The sequence below is a fragment of the Drosophila sulfurigaster genome, chromosome 3, assembly GCF_023558435.1.
Source record: "Drosophila sulfurigaster albostrigata strain 15112-1811.04 chromosome 3, ASM2355843v2, whole genome shotgun sequence".
Lineage (NCBI taxonomy): Eukaryota > Metazoa > Arthropoda > Insecta > Diptera > Drosophilidae > Drosophila > Drosophila sulfurigaster.
This window is the reverse complement of record NC_084883.1, coordinates 37407964-37422229: the sequence shown is the minus strand read 5'-3', so window position 1 is coordinate 37422229 and position 14266 is coordinate 37407964.

Here is a 14266-nt window from a genome sequence, read left to right as displayed (position 1 = left end):
CTCTAATATTACCGGAGATCTTGGCTTTCAAAGACGTGGACAGACGGCCAGACGGATATGCCACCGTAGAAGACAAGCCTCTATCCAATCACTTATTAAATCTATACCTCAATATTCACACTTTCCGCCTCAGTAATGCCTTTCTCTGCCCATTCACTTTGTCACCAAGCGATTACACTCTTGTGCCCTCTAGGTACCGGGTATAAATCCAGCAATAATAATAAAGAATAGAGTAGCAAAGAGGGAAACGTTCGTTCGCCTCCCGCTCGAGCATATTAGTTTGCTCATTTCACGGTTTTCAGCATGCTCGGACATCGTCATCGCTGGTACAAAAATATCTCCATCGGGCTGCTTGATTGGCTGATCGCTTGACAGATCCATTGTGCGAGGGATTCAAATGTCCTTTGGCTGCCTTTTCAAATGCGCAACACAAAGGCAAAAGGAACTGCTGCTGATGTTATTGTTGTTGATGTTGGCAATTTCTAAACAGATTTGAACGTTTGCTAAAAGCGGATTATGTGCAGCCGGTAAATACCTTTAATTTTTGCAACTTTATAATCATTCTAAGCGGATTTCCACTGGGCTAATGTGGAAACGTGAAAACCTGTTATGATTCGACAGCCTTTTTCCTGCATTTTTCCCATATGCTCTTCGCGTTTGTTTATTTGAGATTTGTAAATGAGATACATTACGGAAGACAATGACATCCGTTTGCCAATTAAATTTAATGCCAAAATAATGCATTGTTCGGAGCCCAAACTATGGCTCTACTAACGTGCCTCGTTTTAGCCACAATACAACAGACGTAGACGCAGACGACGACGTCAGTAGCAGCAACAGCAGCAGCAGCAGAATAATGTGTAATAAGCATATATAGAGAATAAGCTTATTGTTAGAAACTTTTTTAATATAAACATGAATATGCATACAGGATATGAAGATGCGAATCAGGATGAGAAGAGGCAGCAGTAGAACTCTTTGCATGCAATGAAAAATAAGGGCTCTTATTGTTAATCAGTTAACAAAAACGCCAGCCAGTCTGGCTAAAATGAGTAGCACTGAATAGCATCCAAAACCAAAAAAGTTGGCAGTAAAAATAAAAACGAAAGAAAAGCTGAATGCAATATGAGAGACCAAAAACTCCTGCCACAAGCATTGAAAATGTGAACAAAACCGAAAATATTTTAATGACAACACCAAAAACGAAAACTGAGCAAACAACAGATGAGGCAAAGTCTGAGGCAGAGGCAGAGTCAGGAACCCCATCGAAAGCGCCACAAGAGCAACACCACAAGACAACAACAGAGCCCAAAAGCGAAAAAGAGCTGCGGCAACAGCCATTTCCATTATGTGTGCTCTGCTCGTCGGTAATTATTTGCATAAAAATATATGCAGAGGGTCTAAACAAAACAGTTTAGCAATCAATTATGAAAACACGTTAAATAGGTGAGTGCGAGTGCAAATGTCGCCGCCAGAGGCAGAGATATACTATATGTATATATGTATGTGTGTACATAAGTAAGCATAGGCATAGGAGACACAGACAGACAATGGACTGCGACCTCCAGGAATCCGCACATACACAAAGACTACGCAATCCGGTAAAGGGAATGAGCATCCAAACAGACTGAGAGAGACTGAGACTGAGGCTGAGGCTGAATAATCGACAGATGCACAGGGCTCACATGTGGCCAGTAGTAAGTATTATAAGTATTACCTAGTAGGTACTCTCGCACTCGGAGAATGCGTAATGACTACGGGCCTCTGTCGCTTTTCGAGTAATACGATAAGTGAAAACAAATATGCGAGGCGACAAAGGTTTTGTTTACCCAACTAAACACAAGACTCAAAACTCCAAACTGAAAACTGAAAAATGTCTGAAAATAATGCGTAATGTGATGTCGCAGTGTAAATGTTTGGCATATTTGAGTTTTGAGCTGTGAGTTTGAGTTTGTCAGCGATATCACTTAAAGTATCCAAAACATTTCTCCAATACTCTTTCTGTGTAATCTAATGCCACTTACACTTTGTATCTATCAACGGAGTAATACTTGATATTTAGAAGACCGCAACAACGCGTTGTTTCTTCTGTTTGGCTTTTTGGAATGAGTTCCCTAAGTGATTGACAAGATTGAGAATTGTCAGCGTGAAGTGATATTACTCGTAGTACCATGAAAAAACACCTTATCAAACAAGAGATCGTTTGTACAGGACAATAAACATACGAAATTATCATTATTATGATTATGATACTAATGTGACAGGACAGAGAAATAATACTCAACATTATGATAGATAATAATCAAATACAGTTGACCCTTTATGTGGTAACAACTTTGACTTTCATGATTCGTTTTCTGTTTTTTTTACACAAGTACATAAAAAATCTTTTTGTTTTTTTGTTTAACCATTTCTTAAAGCTAATGTTTGTGTACGAAATATATAAGCTAATGTTTGTAAGAAATATGTAACTAAAACTTATTATATAAAAAGTGAATGGTTCAGATATGCATGAAACTTTTTTTTAGACAATTTTGATTATATTTTTTTTAATAATTTTATCGCAATACTACATACTGTATAGTTAAAACAGGTAGAATTGACTTTACATAGATAAAGTTAATGAAAAAAATGATTTTCATCTTTATCTTTTAGGCTTTATGTTAAAAGGGCTTAAGAATCCTTTGATATTAATTTAACCTCAAAGAATTAAAAATTTCTTAGAAAAATTGAGAAAGTTTAAAAAATATCTCATTTCCTATGGTTCGGTAAAGTTTCCATCAGCTCATGCAAAAGTAGATCGAATAATAATCAAAAAGTAATTTGTATATTCGGATTATTTGTTTGAAAGTTACTAAACATTGTAAAAAAAAAAAGAATTTCAAAGTAATTTTAGTTAATTTGCTTTAGAAAAATATGAAAGATACCAACGAGAAGAAAAATACTTTTTATTGATTATCACTTCAATGTCACTGCTAACACGTATTATAAAGTCGTTTGATTAAATCGTAATAGTATTAGTAGAAATATCTATTTCAGCACAATCAACAATGAAATCTCTGTGCAAAACAAATGAAATAATTTCGAAAATGCTTTTTAATGTGAACTCAATTCAGTTGATACTTATTATGAGCCACAAAATGAAATCTTAACGATAGGCCCAAGAAATCAAAACAAGTACTTATTTCCGCGACAAATGGAGATATTTTTTTTAGCAGCTATTTGAGATAAGTAGTTGGCTACTTACAGTCACCTGGAGCTTTGGGGTAATTCGATGTCTACATGAAAACGACATTAGATGGGACCCGTGCCAAAAAAAAGAAGAAGAAAAAAGTCAAAGAGCCGCCCAAATTGGTCACGATGACACTTTCATTTTACTGGCGGAGCAAGCAAAAAAAAAATCTACCACGATTTATGGTTCTACATAAATCGTTGAAATACTTTTTGGCTACCCACCGCAGTTAATCCGATTATAAAACAGAGAAAGAGATGGGGAGACATCAGATAGAAAGAGACAACTTTCTGTATGTGTCTGTTGCTTTTCAATGATGGCGTTGATAATACGCCACATAATTCTGCATACTTTTTATGTACCTAGTCTCGAAAAGTTTGGGAAAGGGCTTTTTAGCCCCGGACCATCAAACGTATCAAATTAGCATGTTGAAAATTATAAGTACTCACACATTAAACTGCCATCGAAATGAGTGTGGTAAGTAAGACTTGAGGTTGAGGAGGAGCGGGAAGCGGGGAGCGGAGAGTCTATATACATAAATCCACTGCTCAAGTTGAGTTGTTATACTTGAGTTGAGTGTTGGCAAATATTTAACGTAGTATAAATATACACATATATCTCGCTCTTCGTCTCAAAGTCATCCCCCAACTTTTGTCATCTCTAGCATTGTTATCTGGCCGACTGCGTTTTTATTTTTTTTTTGCTTGGGGGTTGCTGTTGGTAGTAGAGGAAAAGCGACCCGCGCTCGCCGCTTGTGTTCAACACAGAAAAAATCTAATTTTCCAACTTTTTACGACATTCGCTTGCCGAGTTCTGCGGCAATTTCATAAATATTTTCCGCTTCTTTGCGTTTGCATACTTTGTATGCAAAAAAACATGCCATCATCAGAACATTATCCCGCCGCGTGTAAATGAAATTCCCAAGTTCCCCCTCGAGTCTCCCTCTCTCTCTCGCTCTTGCTCTGTTCGATCGCTTGCGTCGGCAAAAAGCGGCGTCACAGTAACAGCAGAGGAGTGGAGAGGAGAGAGGAGAGTGCGGGGGCAGCACAACACCACAAAATGGGGGAGCATCGCGGAGTCGAGACTCGACTCGACTCGACTCGACTCGAGGGTTGTTGACTTATATCATTTATCATAAGGAATTAGGTTCAAGCTTGTTATTAATATTAGACGTGGTCTTCCACTGCCTCCGCTTCCGCCCCCCTCACAACGTCCTCTCTCCCCTCCCTGCCAAACATGCCTCTGCGAGTCCTGCTCGGCGTGAAGCCGCTAACGTGCGAAGAGCGTTAATAAAGTTCATAAAATAAACAAAGTCGAGACGAGTCGAGTCGAGTCAACATGTGAAATTAAAATCTTTGCCGATGTCAATTGACGCCGAGCTGAGCGTTAAGTGTGCAGCTGTAGCTGAAGTTGGAGATGGAAATGAAGCTGGAGATGGACATGGACATGGAGAGAAGGAAGCAGAAGCTGAGTTAAGCACTCAGCTAAAGTCTATTAAATAGTCGCAAATAACGTTGCAGCTTTACGACTCAAGCACACACACAATTATCTGGGGCACAGCATTAACCCCGAGCATTTCCATATCAATTTCCTTATCCATAACTAGCGAGCGAGATAACGATACGCTTATTCAATTAGAGAGCTGTTCAAAATATGATAACATTTGCTCGCAGTCACTATTTAACTATATTTCTTATACCTCTCTTTTATTTTTATATGTCTTTAAAATGGTTGGGAATAATATAAAGAGTTTTTAATATATTGTCAATCATTCTAAATAGTATTTTTATATAGCGATACAATTCGAAATGTTTATTGAAAAAACTAATACAGCAATCACAATAAAAATGTAACCTGAAAGTCAATCTATAGAAATTTGTTTTTAAACGCCAAAAACTTAAAATTAAACTTAATAAATGAAACTAAAAAAAATCATAGAATTTTAGTAAATTATAAATAAATGAATTATTATTTATCAACTTGCTAAATTACTTATCTTCAGCATCCCGTTTGTACTTTACTAATCGATTTTATACAATTTTCACCTTTTTTAAATAAAAATGTAAATATGATATATACTAAAAGAAATCTTTAAAGAGATTCTGAAGTTGACTTAACCCCATTATATTTTCTCCTTTTAATTTTCTTAACTGTATTAAATTAAAAATGAAATATATCAATTAATTGATAGCTCAGTAAAATGTTCTTCATATTTTATATTTCATATATTATTCAAAAATAATACATTAATTAAAAGCGAACTCTTTACAAGTTTAAGCTTCTATTGCGACTTTAAGTTAACTTTACTCTTCACTCTTCTTTAAGATTCGTCTGTGATAAAAAATACTTTAAGCTTCAAGTTCAAGTTAGAGAAGTAAAGAATTACTTCAATCAGTTTCAATCTGTTCGCCTCGCACAACAAGAGTTCAATAAACTTTATCCGCAATGCTCGTACTTTTATTCCTTGGCAAATTTCAAGCGAATTTGCGTTTGAAGAACAAAGTAAATTCACAAGATGCCATCTCAATGACGAAATACGAAATACTTTTCAAACAAATTAACGTGCTTGTTGCCAGCCAATAATGATGAACATCCGTCGAACTTCAACTTGTTCGAACTGTTTCGATAGCTGCATTGATTTCTTTTGATATTCCCGAATCCATATGCCATATTTATTCCATATTCCATGAGTTTGCAGTCTCGATTGTCGAACTAGAGTTTGGGGATTATCTTTTTTGCGCCGTGACGCGACGGCTAGTTGTCTCATTATGATGTGTTCAGCTGGCGCTAGGACAAACAAGGACATTGCAGCGACTGTCAGTCCAGGACATCGAGTGGAGGAAGCAGCACTTATTTTTCCGACGCTACCTCACTCGCTGTCTTGCTATCTCGTTCTCTCACTCGCTCTCTCTCTCTCTCTCTCTCTCTGTCTACAACGTTGTGCTCTCGCTCTTTAAGAGGCAGAGGCAACCCCCTAAGCGCCTGAGTGAGCTCTCAGTGCTCAGCTCTCGCTTCCCCTATGAGCGATGCCTTTTTTTTTGTGTGTAACAACTTTTTTTTTTTGCTGTTGGCTTTTCTTTTTGCAGTGACCAGAAGCCACGCCCTGTGCATGTCGAAGCGGTGCAACAAACACGAACACACAACTGTTAGATACGACAGCCAAAAAAAAAAGCAAGGAAAAGCGAAAAGAAAATTGAATGAACCAGCCAAGATAAACACTTAAACCTAACGAAAAACGATAAAAACAGCCGCAAAAACACGAAGGCCGAAAAGAAAGTTGCCAAAGGTAACAACCCATGTACAATGTACGAGAGGCACTTTGTGCCGAGCTGGCGAATATATGCAATGGAAGAGACTGAGTGGGGGAAGGTGAAGGGGATGGCACATGTCCAATATTCACTTAACGCGATAAAAATGAACTAGGAACAACGAAATCTGGCTGAGAAAGAAGAAGGTGGCAACGGGCAACGAGCAACGGCAGCAGCAACTCGGATGCGGCAAAAACACACAAAAACATCAGTTACACTTTGTTTAGTCGTTTTGCGCACTGGACTCGTATGCAGATACAGATACGGATACTACAACTACAGCAGCAGATACAGATACATACGTGTGAGCGTGTATCTATTGAAATGCCATAGAACTCAGGCAGTAAAAAATAGAGAAGAACCAGAGCGAGAGAGAGAGAGAGAGAGGGAGTTAGAACGAGTGAGAGTAAGGACAGTAAAAAGAGCTGAAAGCGAAGAAAAGCGGGGAAGGGGAACGAAAGTGGGCTGGCAATTGGGTGGTCAACGTAAAAAAGATAGCGTGGTTAAACGCGCTTATTTTGGTTTATGATTAAATTTATTACTTGTACGCCCAACCACAACGAACCGACAAGCGACAAGCGGCAACGAGGAAAACCAAGGGAAAAGCTCAACAACAACAACAACAACGTCAGCGAGAAAATTTACAGAGAGAAAAATGGTTAACTGAATTTAAGCTGGTAAAATTGGATTGACGCTTTTCAATGCAGTTTTAAAGTAATGTATTCGAATTCATAAGAAATTGTGAATATAAAAATACTAACAAGAAATTTAATTTAAGATAAAACCACCAAAATAAAAAAGAGATATTGTTAAAATTTTCTTAAACAACTTAGGGCTTAATACAAAACATTTGTTTTGTATTACATTATTTTTTTATTGTCACTACTCATTTTACTGCATAGTCATAATAAACAGAACATAATAAATTGTACTAAGTAAAAGCAAATTTCACTTGATAATCAATTTCAAGAAAAAAAAAATACAAATTAAAATAACATATCATATACAAAAAGATTTTTCTCTTAATTATATCTAAGATCAAACTATCATGAGTCGTTAGCAAATATTTTATTTGCACTCATATATATCGTCTATTAAGCTTCTTAAATTTTCTTCTTTACACGCAGTTGAAGAAGACAAATTCCTCTTTTTGGTAATAATAAAACTCTTTTTTTAAATATATAAAATCCTTTTTTGTAGCTTATGATATTATTCAAATAGAAAATTATAATATCATTTATTAATGCTAAAAATGAAATTAATTGCATATTGAATAAAAAAATACACAATTTTGCCTGTTAACTTAGGATTAAGTTAAATTACAATTAGCTTGACTTTATTTCTCGCTGTGTGTTGTGCTGGAAAAAACAAAATGAAAACACAAAGTGAAAATTAAGGGAGCTTGAAACAGTTTTTTGTTGGTGTTTTTTTCATTTTTTTTGTTTTTTGGGCTTGCCTTGAATTTAATTAATGCCTAGACCCAAAGAACAAACAAAATAAAAAAAGTAGAGAGAAAAGTAAAGCAAAGAAATGAAAAAGGGAAAAGCATGCTAACTTGATATAATTGGCCATTCTTTTAAGCTTAGCCCGTTTTGTGCCAACTTGTTTGCTCGCCTCATTTTTTTTTTTTGTTTTACTTGCGTCTAATTAAACAGGTCAAACGCGGTCTCAGCTCTCTCGGCTGACTCTTGACTGCTTTTGTTGTGCACGTTAACTGTTGCAGTAGCCGACAACATGCAGCATCCCCCCTTCCCTTCCCTTCCCTCTTTTACCCCCCTTTGGGAAGTGCGAGCGAGACAGAAAGCACAGCCATGTTGGCAGCGCCTCCTTCTTACCTTTTTTTCGTTCGTTTTGTGACAGCTACAGCTGCAGATACATGGCAAAAGTATCTTTTTATCTGCTTCGCTGTGTGTTTCTACGATTGTGCCTCTGTGGCACGACTCCGAATCGAGCTCGAGCTCGAGTGGAGGCGAGTCCAGGCGAATCGATGGCGCTAGCTTTTGTGGCGCTCGTGCTCAGCCTCAGCATCCTCATCGTGCTCGTCTCGCTCGCTCGCTCTGCAGCAGCATCGTTAGAGTTGCCACAGAGAGAGTGAGAGAGAGAGAGAGAGGAAGCAGGAGCAAGGAGACGACTATTCTCTGGGTCTCTTGGTGCCTGCGTCTCGTTTATTTATGATTATCTGTGTACAACTTGTTTCGTGTTCATCGCATGTCGATGCCGATGATGGGTGTACTCTGTACTCTGTGTTCTGTGCTCTGTACTCTGGCCATGGAGCATCTCTAGCTGGTTTTGTTTGTTTGTTTGTTTCGCGTTACACCCCATGGCATTAAACCCTGCCCCGAAGCGCACACATGTACGAGCGAGTGTATCGACGCAGTATGTACTAGCCGTATATACAAGCTTGTAGATACAAAAAGGGAAAAACACTGAACACTGAAGAAGTGGAAGATGGAAGATGGAAAAGAATGGGAGGCTCACCTTTTGCTTTATTAATGATCTGGCTGCAGTTGACCCGCGAATTGCAGTCGAGCTCCTCCCACTGTCAATGCTCAGTTCAATCCTTGGCCACATCCAGCTATAAATATTTAATGCATGTCCCTTTTGCTTTTGTGGCCATATCAAGAAAAAATCAATCAAAAGTCTTGAATAAATACGCACACACACACACACGAACACACACAGTGATAATCGCTTGGCACGTACCGAAGGAAAACCACAGACAGAGACACAGTGGGATAAACGGACGCACAGTGGAGCTTGCTTGGGGGTCCTGAGAGGTTGAGTCCTGAGGGGGCGGACACACTCCAACACACCACACACACCCGCACACACACACATATGCTCAATAGGCGGGCAGGGAGCAATAAAAAAACGGTGAGCAGGCATTTGAAAATGAATCAATACTCACACAAGATACAGTGTACAAAATGCATAAAATACAATTCTTTACAGAGCGAAAAAATCAGGATTTAGTCTTCTAATCTATGAGATATGAAAATTAGTTGTAACTCCAATAGATTTTAGTTAATATGAACACTCTGAGATCTACTACCATTATAGTATACTCCGCAAAAAATTTCTTGAATTTGCAATATTTGGTATAAAATATTGTTTGTTTTTCTTTTTTCTTTTATGTTAACACCAATTCAGACCTTGAAAATCATAATAATAAACTTTTAGTATTTTTTTTTTTGTGTTTTAGCATTTTAGCAATTCCTGTTAAGAAGTACCTCATTGAAATATAATTCAAAAATGTATTTAAATTTAGTATTTCTATTGATTTTCAGTATTTGAGTATTTTTTATTATATTTTTGTTGAATTTATGAGTATATTTAACTTATTTTTTTATTATTTATATTACTAGATTAAATTATTATTTAGCAATTAAAGTGGAGTCTGAACTATAGATCATTCATAAAAAAATAATAAAGAATTTAATATTTTAATTTTTTTGTAAATCAAAAAAAATAATTGGATAGTTCAAATTGAACTATGGAACTATGTATTAACAATTTCTGGTAATATTAATTACTTATAAATGGCATTATTATATTGTATTTTTACCCATTTTTATGTATTATCACATCTTTTGTTATCCAACCTCATAGTTGTGTTTAAATTATTGATCATTCAATGTCAGCTTACTTTTCCAATACAAACTTTTATAATGTGCTTGATTCTTAAATCAAAATTAAAAAGGCAAAGTTTTCTTTCTCTGTAAAATAAATATAAATGAAAGTCCTAAACAATATTCTCAGAGCTGGCTCGTTCGATCTCTGGCCTCGATAGCTGGAGTTTTTGTGGCTGTTGAACTGTTCAATCTATGCGCGGTTTGCAACACCTTTTCATTTGTATCTATTAGATTAAAATTCATGTTGACGCACTCGCAGCTGTATCTGCAGATACATTTGTATCTTGTGAACTCTTGTGTGTTTGCTTTGCTCATGTGTGTGTGTGTGTGAGTTTGTGTCTCTGTGTGTTTTTCCCCAAAGCGACAGCGTAAAAAGTGGCAAGAAAATTGAGCTCGAAGCTCACAATCATCATTGGCTTTGTGCAAACACAAAACAAGGGGGTATCATCGGAAGAGACGAGGGTGGGAGGAGGAGGAGGAGGGGAATGCCACTGCTGCTGCCGTTGCTGCTATCTACAAGAGAACACGAACAAGAACAACAATAACAAGCGAAGAATAGAGAGGGAGAAATGAGGTGAGGCGTGGCGTGGCGAAATGATGCGAGGCAAGTTGAAGCTGCCACCAATGCGAGAGTACGAGTAACAGATACAGCTACAGATGCAGATACACAGCGGCAGATACAGATACGCACGACGACGCGCTCGTTTGTGTGTGTGCTGTGTGTGTTGTGGCAACAAGAAAAATACAAAAGATACAAATGTATCTCGTGTTCGAAATATAAAAATCGTTAAACAAAGACTGACGTTGTTCCTGGATTTGGATCGACTGCGACGTCGTCGACAACGTTGGCAACGATGACGCTGCAGTCGACTCTGGCGTCGAGTCGAGTCGAGTTTGTGGCAAAGTCGAACCCGCGGGTGGCAGTGCCACAGCAACTGTGTTGCCGTGCCACATAATCTAGCCTGCCCGCTTTTGCAGCCGCCTCGTCTGCTTTTTGAGCTGCTGCAAAAAGCTTTCTCTTTCTCGTCCCTGGTGACGTGCCCCAAAGCGCCACTGAGAGCGCCCGCCTCCTGCACTCCAGAGATGTGGCTGCCACCCTGCCACCTCTTGACTCCCGCCTCCTGCCCCTTGCGGTGGAAACTGTGGCTGTTGCTGCGGCTTCGCCTGCGTCAGCGACCGCGACGACTTCTGCTGATGTTGCCAATGTTTCGAATGCTGCTGCTGCTGCTGCTTCTGCTGTGCCGCATCTCGTGTGGCAAGCGCGACGGCATTTTGTGGGCCCCCATCAGCAATGACTTAATGTGATCTGAATTTGTTGCAAGCAGGCCAATTACTGCCACACAGCCATGCTACACTCCATACACTTCCATATGCAAAATATGCCATCGACGTGGCAGGTCGACTTCCGACTCCAACTCCGACTCCAACTCCGACTTCGCCATCGATTTCAGCTCCATTGTTGCCCTGTTGCCTGTCACTTGAGCATCAGTTCAATGCGATCGCTCTTAACTTGGCCAACTTGGCCCCTCTTCTTCTTTTTCTGCTTGTTGCTTTTTTGTTTCTGACTCGCATTAAATGCCAATTCTTCGGCTTCATTGGCAGTTTTTTTTAATAAGGCAAAATCAATGAAGAAGCGACTTTGCAGAGGTTTTCAATGGACACAGGAAGAGCGTTTATTATGTGAGATTGAAGTTGTGATCAGCTTCAGGTTTATTTTGTCGATTTACATATCTTTTCAATGGATTAAACATAATGAACAAAGCTGATTCTTCTACAAAATTCGGCAAAATTACAATAATTGGTTAATAAAATAAATAAATAATTGAAATTTATTTCAGAAGAAGTTCATAATAGCACATTCCAATAAGAAATGATGTAAATAATATTTCAAAAACATTTTAGAAAATAAGTAGTTTTTTAAGATATTATATCGATAATATTGTACCAAAAAATGGTACCTTCAATAAAATGGAAGTTCCTTAATTTTTCTATTCCGTTAAAGTCTTTCAACATATTATATATTATACATATATTACAAATAAAATTCAATAATTATTTAATTTAGCTATATACATAATTATTTTTATATATTTTATATTTTTGTTTAATAAGATAGCGAATTTCTTAAGGTTTAAAAGTTATTATTGATATTTTCACATTTTTATCCATTTCATAATATTTTCATTTTCAATATTTTCCTATTGATTGAATTGTATTATGAATCGTAATTACGATTGCGCTGTTTGCCCAATAAGGAAATTATCTAATCGATCGCATGAATTTTTCGCCTAGATATCAAATGCAATAATTTCGCAATGCGGAATTAACATAGTGAATTAGTTTATGGATGGTATTTTGAGGTGTATTATGTATTTATGGATTGTATTCTATATTTACCATATATAATTGTAATGTAGATTGCGTTGTGGATATTATTGTAACTGATATGATATGATCTGATGATATCTGATGCAGTAAAGATATAAATACTTTTGTTATGGAACATTTTGGAGATTGTTCTAGAGATTATATTGATAATGCATTTTGGTTTATTATATAAAGATATATTGTAAAAAAAATTGTAAAAAGTTAAAGTTGAAGAATAAAAACAAAACAAAAAAAATAATAATAATAATAATAAATATAAATATTTATTGTTTGCTCTAAAATTCTATTTATATTGTGGATTAAATAAATTGTCAATAATATTTTTGATTCAATTTTAAATTACACGCTGAATTATATTGTAATCTGTGGTATAATACTATAATATACCATATAATAATAATGATATTTAATTGGATTAAACTTGGTTAGATTATGGTTTGTCTTAAGGAAATAATTGAGGATTTATATGTAAGTTTTTAATAATAATAATCGATCGAAGGGCTAACGTATTCACAATGGAATTCACTCAAACTTTAAGCCGTTACATTGATGACACGCACCTCTGGCCACATTGTCATCTAGCATACAGAGCAATCATGCATGCGTTTGATGGAGAGGGGAAGAAGTAGTAAGCGGTGGAGAAATGGAGATGGGGTGATGACAGGGTTAAACGTGTCACAGGCTGTGGCATAACCAACTCACTTACACGAAAGCAACTCGTACAACAAAGTAACTTCATTTAAATGCTGTAAGAATTTGTTTTCTGCGTGTGCGACACACAGTAGGAGGAGAAAAAAGAAGAAGAGAAGATGTTGGGGGTTGGGGGTGGCAATATAATGCTTTAAATGAAATTTCAGCTGCAGCAGCAGCAGCAGCAACAACAGCAAACGACGATTTCCATTCAAATAGCATACATATGTTCAAACATCTCTACACACCATATAAATCTATGTATGCGCGATGCCAAGTGAGTGTGTGTCTCTGTATGTGTCTGTGTGTGTGTAATTATCTTTGTATAAATGTTGCTACAAAAATGATTCAACTGCGCTCTCAGTCTCTCGACAGTCGGCGGCACTCGCTTGCACTCGCTCTCACACGCGCGCTTTGCCATTTGGTGGGCTTGTTCGATCTCTCGCTCTCGTTCTCGCTCTCGCCCACTGGCGGCGCCGTCGTCACTGCTCACGAGTGGCGTTTCAATTAATTAGAAAAAGTTAAAGAAACCCCACCACGACCACGACCAAAAAAAAAAAAAGAAAAACAAAACAAAAAAAATAAAACAAATATCTCCGTAATAAAATGTAAGCGCGCATGCAATAGCAGCTGCGGTGACGAAGGCGGTGGCGGTGGCAGTCGGCGCCAATCCAGCAAGAGGCAGCGTGGTCAGCAGCGGCAGAGGAGGCAGCGCCAACTCGACTGCGGGATGATAAAACTGAAGCTGAAGCTCAAACTGAAGCAGCAGCAGAAGCTGAAGCTGAAGCAGCAGCAGAAGCCAAAGCAGCAGAAGCAACGGTGTCCCACCCCTTTCATGAGTTTTGTTCATGTTCATCAAGTTTTTCTTATTTCCAACGTTCGTTTCGTTTGTTGTTGTTGTTTATGGCAACAAATACTTGTACAGGCCCCCAAAGCTCTCTCCCCCAACTACTCTACACTCTGCACTCTACACTCGAGCAGCAGCAGCAGCAGCAAGTAGCAGCATTGCAGCAGCA